General features: G+C 33.6%; 1 long non-coding RNA gene across 1 annotated transcript; it reads left to right on the top strand.

Annotated features, from left to right (window-relative positions):
- The first annotated feature begins 4345 nt into the window (after positions 1 to 4345).
- On the top strand, positions 4346 to 8078 carry LOC149417786 (uncharacterized). The gene is made up of 2 exons (XR_016303104.1): positions 4346 to 4451; positions 7737 to 8078. It is a non-coding gene; the product is annotated as an uncharacterized LOC149417786 (long non-coding RNA).
- The last annotated feature ends 11104 nt before the right edge of the window (positions 8079 to 19182 follow it).

Raw genomic sequence — 19182 nt, 5'->3', positions numbered from 1 at the left:
GAAATTTCTTCACTCATTCGAATGAGGATCGGACATTGTTCCGTTCCTTCCCATCTTTTTAAAATTCACGTCGTTGACTCTTCAGATTGTACATTCTGTGGTCTAGAAGTGGGAACTTTAGATCACATATTTTTTGGTTGTCCCTCTCTAAACAAATATCCTCTCTTCTATCAAGCCTTATCTAAAATTGCCTCCTCTCCATTCAACATCTCATCTCTTCTAAGTCTGAACTCGACTCCAATTTTCATTTTAATTTTGAAATTTGCCCATTTAAATAAAATTAATATTTAAATTCACCTTTCATTTCTCAATAATTTTAAATGATGGCCAAGAACACCCTTGAAGGGTGAAAGCCAGAAATAGTGTTAAAAAAAAAAATAAAAAATAAAGTTTCGCTAAAAATAAACTTAAAAATTACATATTAAATAATACGGATAGAGATATTAAAATGGAAAAAAACGAGTCTATAAACAAAAGAAAAAATGGAGTCTATAAACAAAATTATAAAGATTGTGCATTTTCATATTAGAGGAACTTTGAAATTAGGATAAAGGTTAGAAATTAGGATATGAGGTGTTAATTTCTCGGAGTTTGCCAACCATTTATTGGAGACAAACCTTTTCATTCTAAGAAAAATATTTTATTCTTTTTGCCCAAAAATGATTGAATATGTTTTTTTTATTATTACAGTTCAAAATGTGTGCATTGAATAGTCAAGGACAGCTGCACAATTGTCCAAATGTCAGGGTTACCCAAAACTACGTCAACATCCCAAATGAAACCAACCAAAACAACTCTAACATCGCACCAGGAATCAACCAAATCAAAAACATACAACAAGTAAACAACTATTACTATCAAGTAACCCCGCATGACGACGACTCCGTCCTGATCGAGGAGTCTTTGGAGCCATTGGAGCCATTGGAGCCATCATAGGGTGTTATATTAGCACCCCCACTATCCTGGCAATCCCGGTTGGCAAAATGATATGCATGTAAAGAGATTGACGTAATTGTAACTATTACTTAATTATTTTTGAGTTGGGAGGTGTTATAAACGATACCCACTTGTAACCATTATCCTATGTGCCCAGTAGCTACAACAGCTAATCTATGAGTTTATAGTTAAGAAGAAGGTGTTGATCATTATTTCTTTGATTAATAACTTTGTTTACAATCAATATTTGAGATTGTATAATTACTTTGTTTGTGAAACCTTAATGTACCTTCTGTATTTGTATCCTGGTGCATACGTAATCACAACGACCCACATTCCTACACTATGTTTCCTGCTTCCCGCACCCTGTGACACAATATTCCTTATCTATTAATAAATATACAGTACTAACGACTCCTCTTTGCTCTTAGTCTTAGTTAGCTTTTAGACGGTACAGAAGTACCTATCATTATTTGTACACCTATTTTAAGTGTGTGTTAATAAATAAATCTTTCCTCTGTATAGTGTAATTTTGGTGACTTATTTATTTGACACTCCTAAACACGAATACAATGGATGATATTCTGCAAACAGAATGCAATTTAAATAATCACCAAACAATTACCCCTTGATCGGCGTAACTAATAGTGACCGTCATAAAAAACCCAGGAACCACCGGGATCATGTACCTGACAATCGGCATTTTCGATGGAATCTCGGACCAGCTTACAGAGTCCCAGTGGCCCCCTAACAAAACTGCACGACGAAAACATTTTGTAAATGGAATGATTATCTTGCTTTTATATTGCTTCTATCAATATGTTTTCTCCGTGAAATATTCCTAATAAAGAATAAAAAATAATTAAAAAATGTATAGTATTATGAACGTAGCGTTAGTATCTGATATTTCACTTTCTTATAAAGCTTTGGAAGTGATCTGATAAATAAATTGGCAATATTGATTGGCTATCTTTCCATCATAATGTGTCAAGTATCGTACGTCAAGTGATTTATAATATGTATTCTTTGAACTATGGTGATTGTAAACAATATCCGATACGACAGGGCGATATTACTCCATTTCAAAAGTAGTGAGTTTTTATGAACCCCATGTTAGCTGCAGAAATATCACTGTATGACCTTTGACGCGATGGTCAAAAAAAATAGATTTCGTGGTTGCCGTGCTGGACGCCATAGTACAAAACATAGACTGTGTATCAGAAAGGAACAATGTGACACAGCCTGTAAACACTCTTACTGTAGGTAAGTGATCGGGCAACATTCCTAAGTTTTAAAAGTGATAGTGTGTTTAACCCTTTAGTGGCTGCAAAAGCAACCTTGTACAATTGAGTCCGTGATCTGAATGTGAAATTTAGATACAGGGAGTGTCGCGGTGGACAAAAAATAAAATATTTATGCAGGGAGGAACAATACGTTCCAACAATAAATATTAATAACAAGAGTAATGATAATAAGTCTCCGTCAGTACAGGGTGTTTAAGTAGTCACACCAATCGACGAAAAGAATTACATACCACATATTTGTAATAAGCATTTACTTTGTGGCTCGTCATAATTTACAATAAAAATATTTAAATTTGTTTTAGACTACTTTAATTATAATGTATTAAAATGAAAGTGGTCTAAAACAAATATATATATTTTTTAAAGAATTACATACCATCTAACGCCCTCCGCGATTCTGATAAATTCCACACCAACTTAAATGAAATAAGATTAGAACGATATGCCAACTATAGGAGCAGACAGCTTGCGATTGGTTCCTGGATTGCACGATCTCTTAACAACAAACTTGAGTTGGTGGACGATTTTAAGACCAAAAACTGCATATATTTACCCTCACAGAAACTTGGCACGAGAACAGTGATTCGTACTCAATTAAAAGACTCCGAGCTTTAGGGTGCTCGAAGAAGCCCGACCTAGTGGGGAGAAACCATCAAATAATATCTCACACGTGAATCACGGGGGTGTCGCGATAATAGCCCGACAAGGATTACGGTTAAACAAAGTAGTTCTCGGTACATTTAACACGTTTGAGTATATTGGAGGCCGGGTTTCTTCTTCAGGAACGTCGTTCATGTTGTGTACACTTGTAGGCCAGGATCGAAACTAATCTCTATCGAATTTTACAACAGGTTTTCACATTTTTTGGAACTTTTAGTCGGACTCTCCGACACACTCATTATTACAGGCGACATTAATATTCGTCTCGAGCGCGTGACATCACCAAACACTGTTAAATTCTTAGATCTATTAGTCAGCTTTGGATGCCGCCAATGGGTCGACGTCCCAACTCTCGATGCTGGTGGTACATTAGATGTATTAATTTCAAAGAACAGTGATCCACCACTTTTAGCAGATATTCGTGATATAGGACTTTCAGACCATCGACTTGTTTGCACTGATATTACCATATAGAAAGTACCATAAGGAAAAGAAGGGCGTAAATATAGTTTTAATGATTTTATGGAAGATTTACAGACCTCTCTATTATATAAACTCAATGTTTGGGAAACAAAGACCCCTTGTCAAGACATATAATAAAACACTTTAATATGAAAGTGATACTGTTTGTATCTTCCACCCTGGCTATTCAGTTATGATCACTAAACACGGGTAAAGCAACGATTCAATTCTGAATTCTGAATCTTGAGAGTATGTTCCACTTTGACGTGCTTATTCTTCTTCTTTCGTATGGTGTAATAAGAAATCCACCTTGACGTGCTGAAAATATACCATACATTATAATTATGAAACACCAATTAATTAAATAAAATTTACTCGTGGAAGCCGGGATTTGAACCCACGACCTCTGGATTGCTAGACAAGAGTCTTACCCATCGACCACGGAGGCCGTCATGAGGCATGAGGTAAATGAGTGGTGAAAAAATATCAAGTACCTATAACCGATTGTATGCCCCTGAGGTGATATATCACAAAAGCGGCGCTATACAAATTGTTCAGTAAATTAATTAATTAATTAATACGGTTTTTCAATTCAGATGTAAACTCATCGCTGGGGAAATATTGGAAACAACGGACGTCAGTGTTATGTCTAAATTTGCGACGTGACCACTTACATATAATATTTACATTAGTTCTTGGTAAGAACAGCAGCCATGTATAAGTTATTAGATTTTCTCTTTTGTAAGTAGATTTAAAAGCCCTCCACACCATCTGACTTATTACCCAATTATTATTGTTCCATGCGCCTGACAAGGGGATTATAATAATTCGATCGGATATTTTGCCTACACAAGATCCCACTCGATGGGACTTATCGGGTCCTGAAAGTCGGATGGTGTGTTGGGCCTATAAGTAGAATGATATCATGGCAACGAAGACTCATACGACATGTTTATCTGAACCAGAAACAGATCCTCTCTTATCTGAGATAAACCTATTTTAAAATTGATATTTTTTAACGACAACGATAAGCCCCCTTCGATAAGAATAGTCTTCGTTAGACATCAGTGCAGAACGCTTGTCGGCTTGGTAAGTGGAATAAATCAATATTTAAAGTTATTTGCTTGAAGTAGTAAATGAAAAAAAATATTGATCAGTCTCAAAAACTCAAAATTCATTTGGACGTCGATTGTTCTCTGTGATAACCAGAGGCGGTTTTGGGGTTCCGGAAGTGGGAGGTCAATCGAAAAAACCTTAAAAGAGGTAATATTAGTAATTCGAAGGGAATATTATAAAACGCCAATATATGTAATTAATTTGCCGGTACTCACCTATTCTGAAGCTGGTAGCAAAATGTTGTTTTATTTAACTTTATTTGTATTATCACTAATTATTAACACATACTCGTATTAATTTAATGTAAATTTTATTAATTAATGTTTTTAACACCAATTGCGGAGTTCCCATATAATTTTAAAAAAATTACAAATATTATGTACCAAGATAAAAGTGTTGGATAGGTAGTTATAGGGGTGATGTGACTCATTTTGTGGATTCTAATACTAAAAAATATTAAGAACTCTAACATTTCTTGTACATTAAATCGATCCTCCTTTCTTTGGCTTATGCAAAATGATCAACGACACGGCTGTGGAAATTATCTTTTTTCGAATTTTCGATGCTAAGCATTGCAAGTGAGCAAATCTGAGTGAGGTATGATTTGAGATGTTCACGGCCAAATCTGAATGAGTCTATATTGACTCATTGTATTTCTCAAAAATGTTTTAATACGTTTAAGAGTTAACATCTTTCACTTTCAACTGTAGTCATTGGTATCACGCAAATAAATTGTTTTATGTCCGAAAAGCCATTAGAAATATATTTTGTATGATGTATGATACCTTTGCCTTAAGGTAGAGAGAAATAAAGAATATCTTTTTCGGTGAAAGTTTAAAGTAACCGTTTAATGTTTAATGTTTCAAAGTTTATTTTTTTAGGAAATGATTATTGTATGAAAATACGATATCTCCAATTATCGTCAAATTCTATTATTGAATTTTTTTACGCCACATATAATACATGCATTTTATATATTAAAAAATATGGCTACAAGTAATTATTTAGAGAAAGTCACTGAAGTTGATTTTATAAGGACAAACGATCTTGATCAGTGGTTCAATATTCCAGGTTACTCAAGTTATAACTAATGTCGCACTAATAAGTCAGGAGGAGGCATATTGCTATATATTAGGAACAATCTGGTATTAAAACAAAAACTATTATGATATGTATTGCTATGTTGGCAGTCCTGATGCGTCACGTGGGAGATAATAATCATTGTGCGGAGTGTGAATAAACGTCATAAGTCTGAGTCAACAGTCTTTTATTTTTTAATAATCCCCGATATAATATATTACAATCTTACTATTTTGAAAATGTTTCTGGTATAATTACTCTTCCAAATAAAGTAAGCCTGAGTATATTAGCAATATATCGACCTTAGATGTTTTAGATAAAATAGACCTTATATCGAATCTTAGCAAACAATCGTTCATTAAGGAAATAAAATCTATTCTGACGGATTTAATAGGCCCACGAGAAAATGTTTTGTATTTTGGGGATATTAATCTAAACTTGATGAATTCTCAAAATCTTGTAGTAACCTCCTTTGAGAATATTCTTGCAAGCATTTATTTGATTAAATGCATAGACGATGTCACGAGGGAAGTAATTGTTAATGGGCGAGTAACACGTTCATGTATAGATCATATATAAGTTAGATACACTAACAGGCTTAAGCAAATGGAACCATTATCAGCGTGTGTATGCGGGATTTCCATAGCAGATCATTATGTGACAGCCGTTAGTATTAAATATGATACTACAAAAGAATTTTTAAATGAGAAGAAGAAAATAACTATACTATCCCAAAACGTATTGATAGTAAGATACAAGAATTTTTTTAGATTTAAGAGGATTCTTTTCTATATGTTTTATTACTACTATTTTACTCTTACCTACTATTTAAATTTTTTAATAGCATGCTCTGCAGGTGTGTTTTTGATAGGCTTAAGAACGCTGCTAAAATTGTGTATTTTTGCATAAAATTTGTGTTTCCCCCCTCTTACCTGTTATTGATTCCAATTCAGCAATACCTCCCCCATACCAATGGCTCCCGTATAAGTTTGACTAAATCGGTTTGAGTCCTCTAAAATTTGAAAATTACCGTTTACAATATATGTTATATCAGTGTAGATTCATTTTTTCTTCATAGGCACAGCTCGAATTTCGGAATTTTATATAATAGCTTATTCCACCGATTACCGATTCCAAAAATAGCCGGTTGTATAGAAAAATAATATCGGGCGATCCAGTGGCAGCAGTCGCAAGGAAAAAAAACCGTGTCAGGAATATCGTCGTACATGAAATTGGGTGGGTTCATAAGTTAGATTTTTATTTTTTCAATTTTTATATAACTTTGGTAAAAGTTTCGTTAGACTTTTATCATTTTGATTTCGTTATTCGAAGATTTGAAATTCCTGGAAAACTTTCTTCTGGGAAAGTTGATTGGAAAATAGATCGGTAAATTTTTAGAGAAGACTCTTCATTTTGATATTATGTGTTTCGAATTTTTGTTTTTTAGGAAAAAAAATCTTATTGAAAAATCGTGGACATTTTTTAATACGAAATTGGGAAATTATTTTAATGTTGAAAAAATTTATGATCAGGATTTTTTTCTGGCAATTTGCGATAGTGGTTTGGAAAATCAGTCGGGAAATTTTTTTTTTTTTTCACTGCTTGTAAATTTTTTTTTTTTAAATTTTCTCATTTTGATGCTGTTCAAAAACTTCTCTTAAAGAAAAACGATACTTTTTGAAAATAACAGAGGACCTAACTTCCGTTTACAACAATCAAAACTGTACAGGCTGTCAGATACTTATACTAACAGATGATTTAATTTATTTCATCTTACTGTTTCATTTCCCAGGATTCGTTTTACCTAAAATAGTTCCCGTAACTCAATATTTTTCTTTTTGAAATGATAATGACCCCAGTTTTATTTATCAAACACGTAAGATGTTTTTTAAGAGATGGTTGGCATATTCAAAGAAAATATTATTATTTAGACATCGTAGGTGCTCTATTACACGGATAATAATAATATGACCCTACATTGTACTAGTATAAAACGCGAGACAGCACATATAAATTAATAAATAAAGAAACGTAATAACACATCCCCCTCTAAGCCTAGCTTTACATCTTATATAAAACATTATGTGAAATGATTAATATGTACATTATAGCATATTTTCTGTGAAGAATGTTACATTATTTTTTATTAATAAACAAAACACGGAATTCTTCTTACAGTTCAAAATGGGGGACTCAAACAGATACCAGCTAGTCCAGAATAACCAAGGCCAGTTACACAATTGTGAAAATCCCAAAGTAACACAACACTACCACCATTACCCCGCGCAGAGCAACACCCCTGACAAGGAAGAACCTAACCCTTCCAATCAGATCGAGGTGACAACCGGAGATCATGGACAATCGTTGACTGGATCGGGGAACTCGAACATTAATACGAACGTTAACTTTTCTCTACTTAAATACTAACCTCTACTATCCAATCCAAGCGGGCTGTATAATATGTTTTTGTAGAGAAAAATCTTTATGACAACAAATAAATTGACCGTGGCTGTGTGATTATTTACTGAGTTTTATATATTGATCTCAAATGGTAACGGAGGTGGAAAGGTGCGACCGGAGCAGGAATGAACTTGCGTATCTCTTGACGTGAATTCGAATTTATGTCATTATCAGTGCTTAGTACTGATAAGGATATTATATATTAAAACATATGGCTACAAGTAATTATTTAGAGGAAGTCACTGAAGTTGAATTTATAAGGACAAACGATCTTGATCAGTGGTTCATTATTCCAGGTTACTCAAGTTATAACTAATGTCGCACTAATAATTAGCCTCCTCATAGTGACGTGCAATAATAAACGCAAAATCGGAAATGTTAACGTCATGGCGAAATGACGGTATAATATTCTATCACTTTGTAAGGGTACGTATACATTGGCGAACCGAAATGCGAACCGTACCACAAATTACGGGAAAGGAACGAATCAACTGCCAGCAGCGTTTTGCGCCATTTGCGGTTGCTTCATTTCTTTCCCATAAGTTGAGGTTCAGTTCCGCAGTTCGGCTCGCGGATGTATACGTAGCATAAAGAAGCATTATACCCACAGCCTGAAAGTATTGATTTTTATTGACTATTTCAATCAGTCGAAGAATCACTAGATAGAGATAATAATAGTATGCAGGCCCTGGTATGCTTGCGCTGGTAAAATTTTAGATACAGATAATAATAGTATGCAGGCCCTGATATGCTTGCGCTGGTAAAATTTTAGATATAGATAATAATAGTATGCAGGCCCTGATATGCTTGCGGGCCTGTGGGCCTTTGTAATCTCTGGGGAGGGTCTTTTTTAAATGACGGAAAGGAGGTTCTAAGAAGGAAAAAGGATATGGAAGGTGGGTTGTGGAATCAAAGAGTGGTCAGTGCCTCCAGAAGTGACCGTATGCATGCACCTCTCCCACTGCGTTGCGAGGCGATGATTCGAGAGGGTCCGGCTGAAGAGATCAAAGGTTCTCCCTCAACCGACTTCTCTAAATCCGGCCCGCCATACAATTGTTGACAGCAAGACATGGACAAACCTCAACCCACGAACCCGGGCACCAAAACGAAGCGAACCACTTGGGATGACCAAAAACAGATGTATTTATTATATTTATCTAATGAATTGTTCTCGGGGTGGCGGTACCTAAACCCGCCTCCAAAGATGTAAATATGGGGATAGCTATCCAGTTTTCTGTTTAAGACCCGGCATTCCGTTCTTTCAAATTTCATTTAGTTCTTCAAAAAATATATGTTATTTTTGAAGATGATTTCCGTGCATTTGTTATGATAAATAAGTGAATTCCTGAAATACCCACCATAGAAAGAAATCGCGAAATATGCTCCTAAAAAAATAAAAAAAAACAGGACTGATCTGTTATTTAACACATTACAGGAATGAAAAAATTCACAGTATTTCTTTACCCAAATGCTTCTCGAGACATTGTCGAGAGATATTGTCTCTATTTAAAGTCGTGTTTAGTTAAATATTTTCACAGCAGTCGCTTACGTCTGTTCATTCCAATCGTTTTGAATATTAGCGCGCTCTCATGTAAAGGTATCAATTAAACTTCGTGTGCATCTTTTCTATATCATTTGAGTGTGTGGTATCTTCGGGTACCCTAATACTACGAAAAAGAGTAAAATAAAGCATTTTATGACTGCCGTATTAGTAAAAGATTTTTCATTGCAGATTACAAAACCTAGCAGTTGTTTGGCAGCGTTACACGCTGAATCGATGTAAGAACGAAAAGTTAGTCCAAAGTGATTCCTAAATCCCTCGTCAAGACCCTGCAAACCCAAACGGATTTTTAATTTTGTAAACACCCACCGCCAAAAGCTTCAAAAACTGCACAGAGGGGTTCCATATTCGTCAATGATAAATTATTATGTACTGATTTTTTTATTACTGACATCTTTCGTAGTCAAATGTTACTTAGTTTTTTACACATATTCATAAGTATATAAATATATGCTTATATAAAGTTATATTAAAAAACTATTTATCTAATTGAAATAATTTTTTTAATAAGATTATCTATACAGGATATCCGGAGATAAAGTGCACTAACTTCGGGATGTGAACAACATCATGGTAGAAGTATAAAAAATAATTATTTTTTTCGAAATTTTATTGTTTTTTCACGTAGAAAAATATTTTTCCATAGAAGAATATTTATTTTTCCTTTACCTCATTCAGTTATTTACCTGAAATCTATCTTAAAACGTTGGAATTTCAAAAAAGTAACATTTCTTGTATAAACACGCAGAATCATCTGAAACCTGTGTAGTTACGTAAAAAAAAACATCATCACCTTTCAATGGCCAATACAAAACGAACTTACTCGGTTTTTCCAGTTATCAATGCATTAAATATATCTTCAGATGGTCGCATTCTTAAATAAATAAAGCATATGGTAATATAAATAATAATAAAATCTGATTTTACTAGAATATGTTTAATACATTTTTTTTTTAAATCATAGAAATAAAACACGAAGATAACCTCAATAGAATATAGAAGTTGAATGGTAAAAGGCACCGACAATACTTAAGAAAAGTGGTAATCGATTTAGGAAAAAACATTGATTTGGATGACAAAACTGAACTTAATTTACCAATTTTAACAAGCTTGGTTGTTAAAATTTTTTGAAACACTCGAACTCTTTAGTTTGTTTGAACAAAGAAGTTAAAGTAAAAACTTTGATGAAACCATAACTATGTTTTATGGCATTTAACATCGTCCTGAGGTATTAGTATTTACAGAAGCTTGGCTAAAATAATTGACCAATAAACCTAGCACCCCCGAATACACAGTTTACAACACAAATAATAACTATTTGCAAAACGATGGTGATGTTGTCTATGTGAAGCAAAATGTGCAGGCAACTATTGAGGAAGTTGTTTTCCCTTAAAAATGCAGATATCGAATACCTTATGTTTAATAGTCATTTAAAGATCTCCGTCCCAAACTCATATAAATAGTTTCCATGAAACGCTGAGTGTCCCGCTTGATTCTACATCCTACATCTATACAAAATAAGAAAATTATTTTATGTGGGGACATAAACATTGTCACGTCTGATGAGCATGGACCCTTGTCAATCACCAAGGCTATGATGGGGCTAAGGCAAGAAGGCATAATGTGTAAAAGCATTGAAGAACCTTGATCATGTTGTCACGTCTGATGGTGTTTTGAGAGTCCGCCAGCGGTGAGCAGGTTGCGCCGGGTAGAGATTCGTCGGAAGGAGTGCGCGAGGCCATCCTCAATTAATCAGCATCCATTGAACGTTTAACGGAACCATGATGATTCATCTTTTGTCACCTCGACAGCATGCTTGGTAATCCAGTGTAGTCTCCAAGGAGTTACGCTTCACAAATAAAACCATTTTTTAATCCAAATAACTGATTGTATATTTTAATCTCTTCGAACAATACCACTCGAACAAAGAACCGGCTGATCTCGCGCAGGAGTCAAAACGTCTGTTTTATGTTTGTTAATTTACACGGAAAGTCTCCGAAGGATCGGTTCATGGTATTCGCGTGCTCTTTTCCATTTTTGTACAAGATTAATTTGTCCCGCAAAACGCAACGCACAACGCGGAATCGTCCTCTCCGGTATTGTCCACGATCTTCCTACCCGCGTTATTTTGCCCGCCCGTCCACCCAATCGCAGGGCAGCCACCCGAAAAAAAAACTCTCAACAAAACAATAATCGGGCACTACCCTGGCAATTCAAACTTGCACAATTCTTTGACGTTACAATATTAATACTTTGGATTTGAGTAATATAAAAACTCAAAAATAGCTCTCACTTTTCACGGTTTAAAGCCAATTATAATTTCACCTACAAGAGTTTCGTCTACTACTTGTATTTCAAGTTGCATCGATAAAATTATGGTATAATCTAAATTTGAACCACATGGAGCTGTCTTTACTACTGACATAACAGATCATGTCAGTAGTGTAGTCAAAGTTAACACACCTTTGAAGGCCAAATTAAAGGAGGAATAATGGCAGTCAGTTCTGTCATCGCAAGATGTTAATTCAGCTGCTGAAAATTTCATAAAATGGATGTGGAAAGTTGCTCGTCTGAACAAAGTGTAAAACATAACATGAAATATATAAAAACTTGGATAAACGATGTAATTATCAAATGCCTGAGAACCTGAGAAATGGTTAAAGTAAGTGTGTTAACATAATTAAATAAATAAACATACGACAAACGATTCATGTTTATTTCTTTTATTTGTTAACAATCCTCCTTGTTTAAAAAATATATTACTATAATACAGTTTGATAAATGTGTAAAGCACGTTTGTAATTAACAATTTTTAATTGATAAAAATATCTTCAACTTATTTGGATGATCAAAGACGTTTTTTTGTCAACTGAAAAACTAGTTTTGGACGTCTAACAATGATTGATTAGTAGGTGATCGTTCACTATATTTTATAGATTTCTGTGAAATACTAATAGGAATGCATAGAATAAAATATTGTAATTTTATATAACTATTCTTATTAGTATGGCAACCTTGTTTTACGATCTACTAAAGCTATATAACGGCTCAACACAAGGAAAATGACCTAATAGTTAATCTTTTGTCTGTTGAATTTGCTTCGCCAAGACAGGTACGTTGTCCCTAATCGTAATTTTATTTATGATTAAAGAATATCTAGATATTATATAATATAATTGAAATTTATTGAGTAAATTATTTTTATATAATTTAAATTACTCGTAACTAGTGTATTGTTTCAAACATACGTTTTCAAATTTCGCCGCCAGAGGGCTAGTTTTGCAATCTGTTGATTCATAAATAAACACTGTACGAGATTCATATGAGTGTGTGTAGTTTTTATCGGTATTCGCAATCTATTGATACGATACGGACATTGCTTAATAACCTAATTCGAGCGAGTCTAGAATACAACAAAAAAGACAAAAATTGCATTACATTCAAGACAAATAAAATTACCCAATGCATTATAAATATGTACATGTTTGAGTTTTATATGAACAATGTATACATATATTTGCTCTGATTATCAACGCTTGTCTTAGAGTAAGTGCAACTCCTTCAAATCCATTGCAATTTGTAAATAGAGAAGCAGAAAAATCTAGATAATAATATCGTTTTCCCATTTCAAAAACTACACATAGTCGATATGGAAGAGGAGACAGAGCGCTTCCAGAACTCCACGGGGCCCAATTTTGAAAACCAGGACTTTAGAAATTCCCACGGACCCAACACAAAAAAAATGATCGATAACCATGTCCAAACCAATTTATTTTAATTTGAAACCAACCTGTTTATTATGCGGAGATAATCAGTAATTACAATTTTTTTTTCATATAACTGATAATGGCTGTCTTTGGTTGTTTGATTGATCTGGTGTGTTCCGAGATTAGATTAAGTAATAGGTATTCCACTAAATAGTAGATAACAATTTGACGGCATTATTATTAAAAGCACTTTCTCGTATAGATAGGTGGAGCTAGGGCCACTTTAAATCAGGGTTGGATTTTTCTAATGATATTATTGTTTCAACTGCGACGTTAATTAATATACTCACTGAACAAAATTTCTTTCTTCTTCAACATCTAAAATGTATTGGTTGGTATATTATGCACCTTTACAAGGGGTTACTTTATTTGAGTTATACAGGTCTAACTTCTTTGAAAACACAGCACTTTTTTCATTTGGAGAATGCAAGCCACAAAGTGTTTACTTTCTTTGGATAAAATTATTTTCATATAATGTAGTGTACCTACCTGCATGATGTCTCAGACAATGGGCAACGCCTTGAATGTTGAAAAATAATTTTCAATATTATTGTAGAAAGCAATCACTTTGTGGTTTGACATATTTAATAAAATAATAATGTTTTAAAAAATACCGGTTTTTCAGAATTCGCCGAACACCTAATTAACACTAATCATACATTTAATAGAACGACAGGAGTTCAAATACTACATAAAAATAAAATAGGAATACGTCTCAATAATCTAGAATCATTGGAAATCTCAAAAGCAAGTAAAAATAAAAATAATTACCCAATTTTAAACAAACAGATAGAACTCACTAAAAGCCCTATTTTAAAGATGTTTCCTTTCTCCCTGGGTAATCCCCACCCCTCCCCGACCCCACTACCTACTCCGCTGCCCTGATGCTCTCTCCCTCACATTTATATACTTTCTCTTTCTTTATTGTTTACCTAATAATCTTCCTCTGTATTATATTTTAGTTTATATTTGTACTGTCCTGATGAAGGTTGAGTTCAACCGAAACCGGTCGACGTCTATAAATGTAATAAAGTGGTTTAAAACAAAGTTATTCTTTAATTTGTGTAATAATGTCAAGCCACAAAGTGTTTGCTTCCTTCGATAATATAATAAAATAAAATACTTTTTGTTTTAAAACCACGATATTTATTAATTTAAGAACCGACCAGTTTCGCTTTACTTAAGCATCATCAGGGTACAAATTAATACTAAACAAGAAGTACATAATGTGTGCATATATATAACAAAATATAGAGGGAGACAACATGATACAAATATAAGCAACACAAAGATGGTCATAAAATACATTAACATAAGTGCACAAGTAATGGAAAAACCGCCAGATAATTATGTAGACTAATTAGTTATACCAATAAATCGGGAGAAACAAAGCATCAACTGGCATGGTGGTAAGGAAGTAAGGAGAACTGGGAATTTTCTTTTTTATGGGTTTATTGGAAACAGACCTAATATTGGACTACTTGATATGTCTAATTGATTATAAAGTATCTGACTTTTGGTTTTTACAGCTTTTTTAATTTCTAGTGCCTCTAAGTTGTTTAGTCTGTTACCATGCCCGTTTTTATGTAAGATGTTAGCACCGGTGCTATGACAGAATGTATGATCTTTATCGATCAAATGATTTGCGAATTCGGAAAAACCGTTATTATTGAGGCAACGAAGATGCTCCTTTATCCTAGTATTAAAATTACGTGATGTCTTACCGATATATTATTAATACGATATATATTGCAATTTTATTTATAAATCCCCGAATGACTTAATTTATCGTCCTTATCTTTAGAATTAATTAGAAATTTACCTATATTGTTATTGGTATAAAAGGCCGGTTTGACTTCAGAAGGAAGGTTTTTTACACTTAAGGTAGAAAAGTGATTAATGAATAAAATTCGCAGCTATTAATAATTAATATTATTATCATTGATTTGAGGACAAGGACTAGCGAAGAGGTAGCGATTAATGGCTATTTGTTTTAGCTTTTTATTTAAGATTAAATCTATAAAATTTGATTCATAGCCATTATTTACTGCTATGTTTTTAATTAGTTTTAGTTCACTATCAAAATTACTATCGGACATTGGAATTGTGACTAAACGATGGACCATTGAATGGAATGCGGAGTGCTTATGTGAAATAGGGTGATTGGAGGTGCTGTGTATGACAACGTCAGTATAGGAGGGTTTACGAAAAATGTTAAAATTAATTCTGTTGTTTTTGTAAAATTAATTCTAAAGATAAGGACGATAAATTAAGTCATTCGGGGATTTATAAATTAAATTGCAATAATTGTTCGGCTTTCTATATCGGTAAAACATCACGTAATGTTAATATTAGGATAAAGGAGCATCTTCGTTGCCTCAATAATAACGGTTTTTCCGAATTCGCAAATCATTTGATCGATAAAGATCATACATTCTGTCATAGCACCGGTGCTAACATCTTACATAAAAACGGGCATGGTAACAGACTAAACAACTTAGAGGCACTAGAAATTAAAAAAGCTGTAAAAACCAAAAGTCAGATACTTAATAATCAATTAGACATATCAAGTAGTCCAATATAAGGTCTGTTTCCAATAAACCCATAAAAAAGAAAATTCCCAGTTCTCCTTACTTCCTTACCACCATGCCAGTTGATGCTTTGTTTCTCCCGATTTATTGGTATAACTAATTAGTCTACATAATTATCTGGCGGTTTTTCCATTACTTGTGCACTTATGTTAATGTATTTTATGACCGTCTTTGTGTTGCTTATATTTGTAACATGTTGTCTCCCTCTATATTTTGTTATATATATACACACATTATGTACTTCTTGTTTAGTATTAATTTGTACCCTGATGATGCTTAAGTAAAGCGAAACCGGTCGGTTCTTAAATTAATAAATATCGTGGTTTTAAAACAAAAAAGTATTTTATTTTATAATTTTCAATAGTTTCAACCTACCTACCTACCAAATGATTATTACCCGGACATATTGTATTTATTTATTTATTTATTTATTAACGGACATCGTCCAAATTACAAAATAATAACACGAATAAAGTAAAATGAAAAATATAGGAGTAGACAAAGGTACATGAAAGCAAAGACATATGGTAGATATAATATTAGAAAATAAAGTGACAAGTCGAATTAAGTCAAGAATACGCCGTGGGTCAGGACCACAGGACACTTAATATTCCGTCACTTGTTTAGTGACTGGCAAAAATCATTCAGACTTATTCCAAAAAAGTTAAGGTTTTGACTTGAGTTGACCAGTCTACACATTCTGGACAATGGTGAATAATATCCATAATTTGTCGAATGATGGTTGAGGAAGAGCATTTCATTATTTCTGAGTCTTTGCGAAGGGATATTGAAGGGAATGAGTTGCAGTAGCGTAGGTGAATCAAAAATACCATTTATAATTTTGAAGAAGCAAATGAGGTCATTTCTTTCCCGACGGACTTCCAAAGGAGAAAGGTTTAAAGTTCGTTCAATTTCATCATATGAGTATTTGCCTTTTTCTAAACCTAGCGTCCTAGCAATCCCTCTTAAGAACCGATGTTGAACAGATTCAATCCGTCGAATGTGGACAGCATAAAAAGGAGACCAAATAACACAAGCATATTCAAGATGGGGGCGAACCAAGGAGCAGTAAAGAGTTCTAAGGGTATTTACGTTTTTGAAGTCCGAAGTGATTCTAGTGATGAAACCAAGTAGTTTGAGCGATTTATTAACGATTGCAGTTATGTGACCCCGAAAAGAAAGCTTGCTATCAAGAGAGACACCAAGGTCTTTAATAGATGTAACAGTTGTTAAGCAAATATTATTAAGTTTGTATTCGAAGACAATCGGTTTTTTTGATCTATAGAAGGACATAATTTTGCATTTATCGACATTTAGTTTCAAGCAATTAATTTTACACCAATCATTGAAAGAGTCGATATTCGATTGGAAAAGAAGGCAGTCATCGTGATTTTTTATTATCTTTAGAATCTTATTGTCGTCCGCAAAAAGCCAAAAGCGTGTATGAGAAAAAATGCTAATAATGTCGTTTATAAAAAGTTAAAAAGAAGCGGTGCTAGATGTGCTCCATGAGGTACGCCGGACGTTATTTATAGATATAGAAGGCGCCTTTGACAATATTTCCATCCCAATCCTGAAAATGAACTTCTAGGCCTTGGCCTTCCCCCCATGTTTGTCGAATCTATTATCAAGGCGATGCCATACGTAGTAATGCAAAATAATGTGTTTTTGGTTTGAAAATTTGGTCGCCTAGAAATGTTTCAGATGCTTTAATTAAATACTGCGAATAGAATATATTTTGGACTTTGAAACAATCGAGTATTTTTTAGATAGGTCTTTTTATAAGCCCAGAAAAAAATAATGTATAAGGCCTATGAAAACTGCTTAAAAGTTCAAAATCTCATACTTACGAACCCATTTTCGGTTATAATTTTATTGTATAATATGAAAAATTAAGTTATTTATAAAATGATCGTTAACAAATTAAATATTTTTGCCTGAATATCCACAAAATAAAATAAAAGGCACTTTTTGGCCATGTTTTTTTCTTGCATAAATCAAAACAGGCGGATGGTGTTAAGCGGGAATTTAAACCTTATCGCCATCTACGTATGGGTTGTTATTGATAGCGGCTGAATTTAAAATATTACACGACGTAGTGCGTCGCCTTAATCTATTTCTAGATAAAAAAAATTTCATTGAATTTCCAGATATTTCTCCTCAAAGTAGGTCTATTTGGAAGGGTTTACCACAAGGCGATGTATTGTCCCCCTTACGGTATAATATATACACATATGATATGCATTATGCATGTCACTATTCCCCCACAAGTAAAAGTTACTGAGTTCGCAGATGACATAGCTTTCTTCTTATCATCCAAAATCATCCCTATCGCCGTCAAATATCTTAACGAAGCCATGGCTAACGTTAAATGGTCTTGAAATTTCAATCCAAAAGACTCAGTCTGTCACCTTCTCAAACCGCCATAAAACCCTCCCCCCCCGTTCAAATTTTATTTAAAAATCTCCAACACTTCTGAAGTAAAATTTTTGGGAGTAACATTTGATAGGAAACTTAAATGGTCTTCCCATATTAATAATTTAGTTACTAAATGTGAAATTTTTTTAAATATCATCAGATCATTATCTGGCGTTTGGTGGAGAGCTCACCCTACTTGCATTAAGTTGCTTTACAACGCACTTATTCGAAACCATCTCGACTATGCCTGCCCACTTTTTAGTATTGCCTCAAAAAATGTACTTTTTATTATTATTATAAATTAGAAAAAAATCAATCTAATTCTTTACGAATAATAACGATGCAATCGTCACCCATCAATTCAATTCAAGTAGAATGTTCTGATCCTCCTCTTTATTTAAGGCGTCAATTATTTGCTGACAAATTTGTTCTTAAGTGTTTAAATTCTAAATTTCATCAGGTTATCCCCAGCGTCTCGTTGTTCATTGACTCAACCCATTCATCTACAATCAGAGATTCAACTAAACCTCTTCCTGACATCTGTAAAAAATTTATCTCTCTCTCAGAGCTTCACATCATCCGAAATGATCTACTTCCCTTATACAAATTAAAATATAGTCACGTCACCCTATTCCCAACAATATTAGAAGGGATCGGAATCCTTAAAAGTCATTTCAATCTCCCGGCCCGAACTGTCAATAATATGTTCAATGACATTATTTCATCTTAATGGCCCAACTTTTCTCTTTTATTTACTGATGGATCCAAATCTCCCGACTCTCCTAACTGTGGTATAGGTATTAACGTTTACCACAATAATTCTAATG

Source organism: Hesperophylax consimilis, chromosome 14, assembly GCF_061612785.1.
Source record: "Hesperophylax consimilis isolate HC1 chromosome 14, BYU_Hcon_1.0, whole genome shotgun sequence".
NCBI lineage: Eukaryota > Metazoa > Arthropoda > Insecta > Trichoptera > Limnephilidae > Hesperophylax > Hesperophylax consimilis.
The sequence above is the reverse complement of the archived record's forward strand: the minus strand, read 5'-3'. Positions and strand labels throughout refer to the sequence as shown.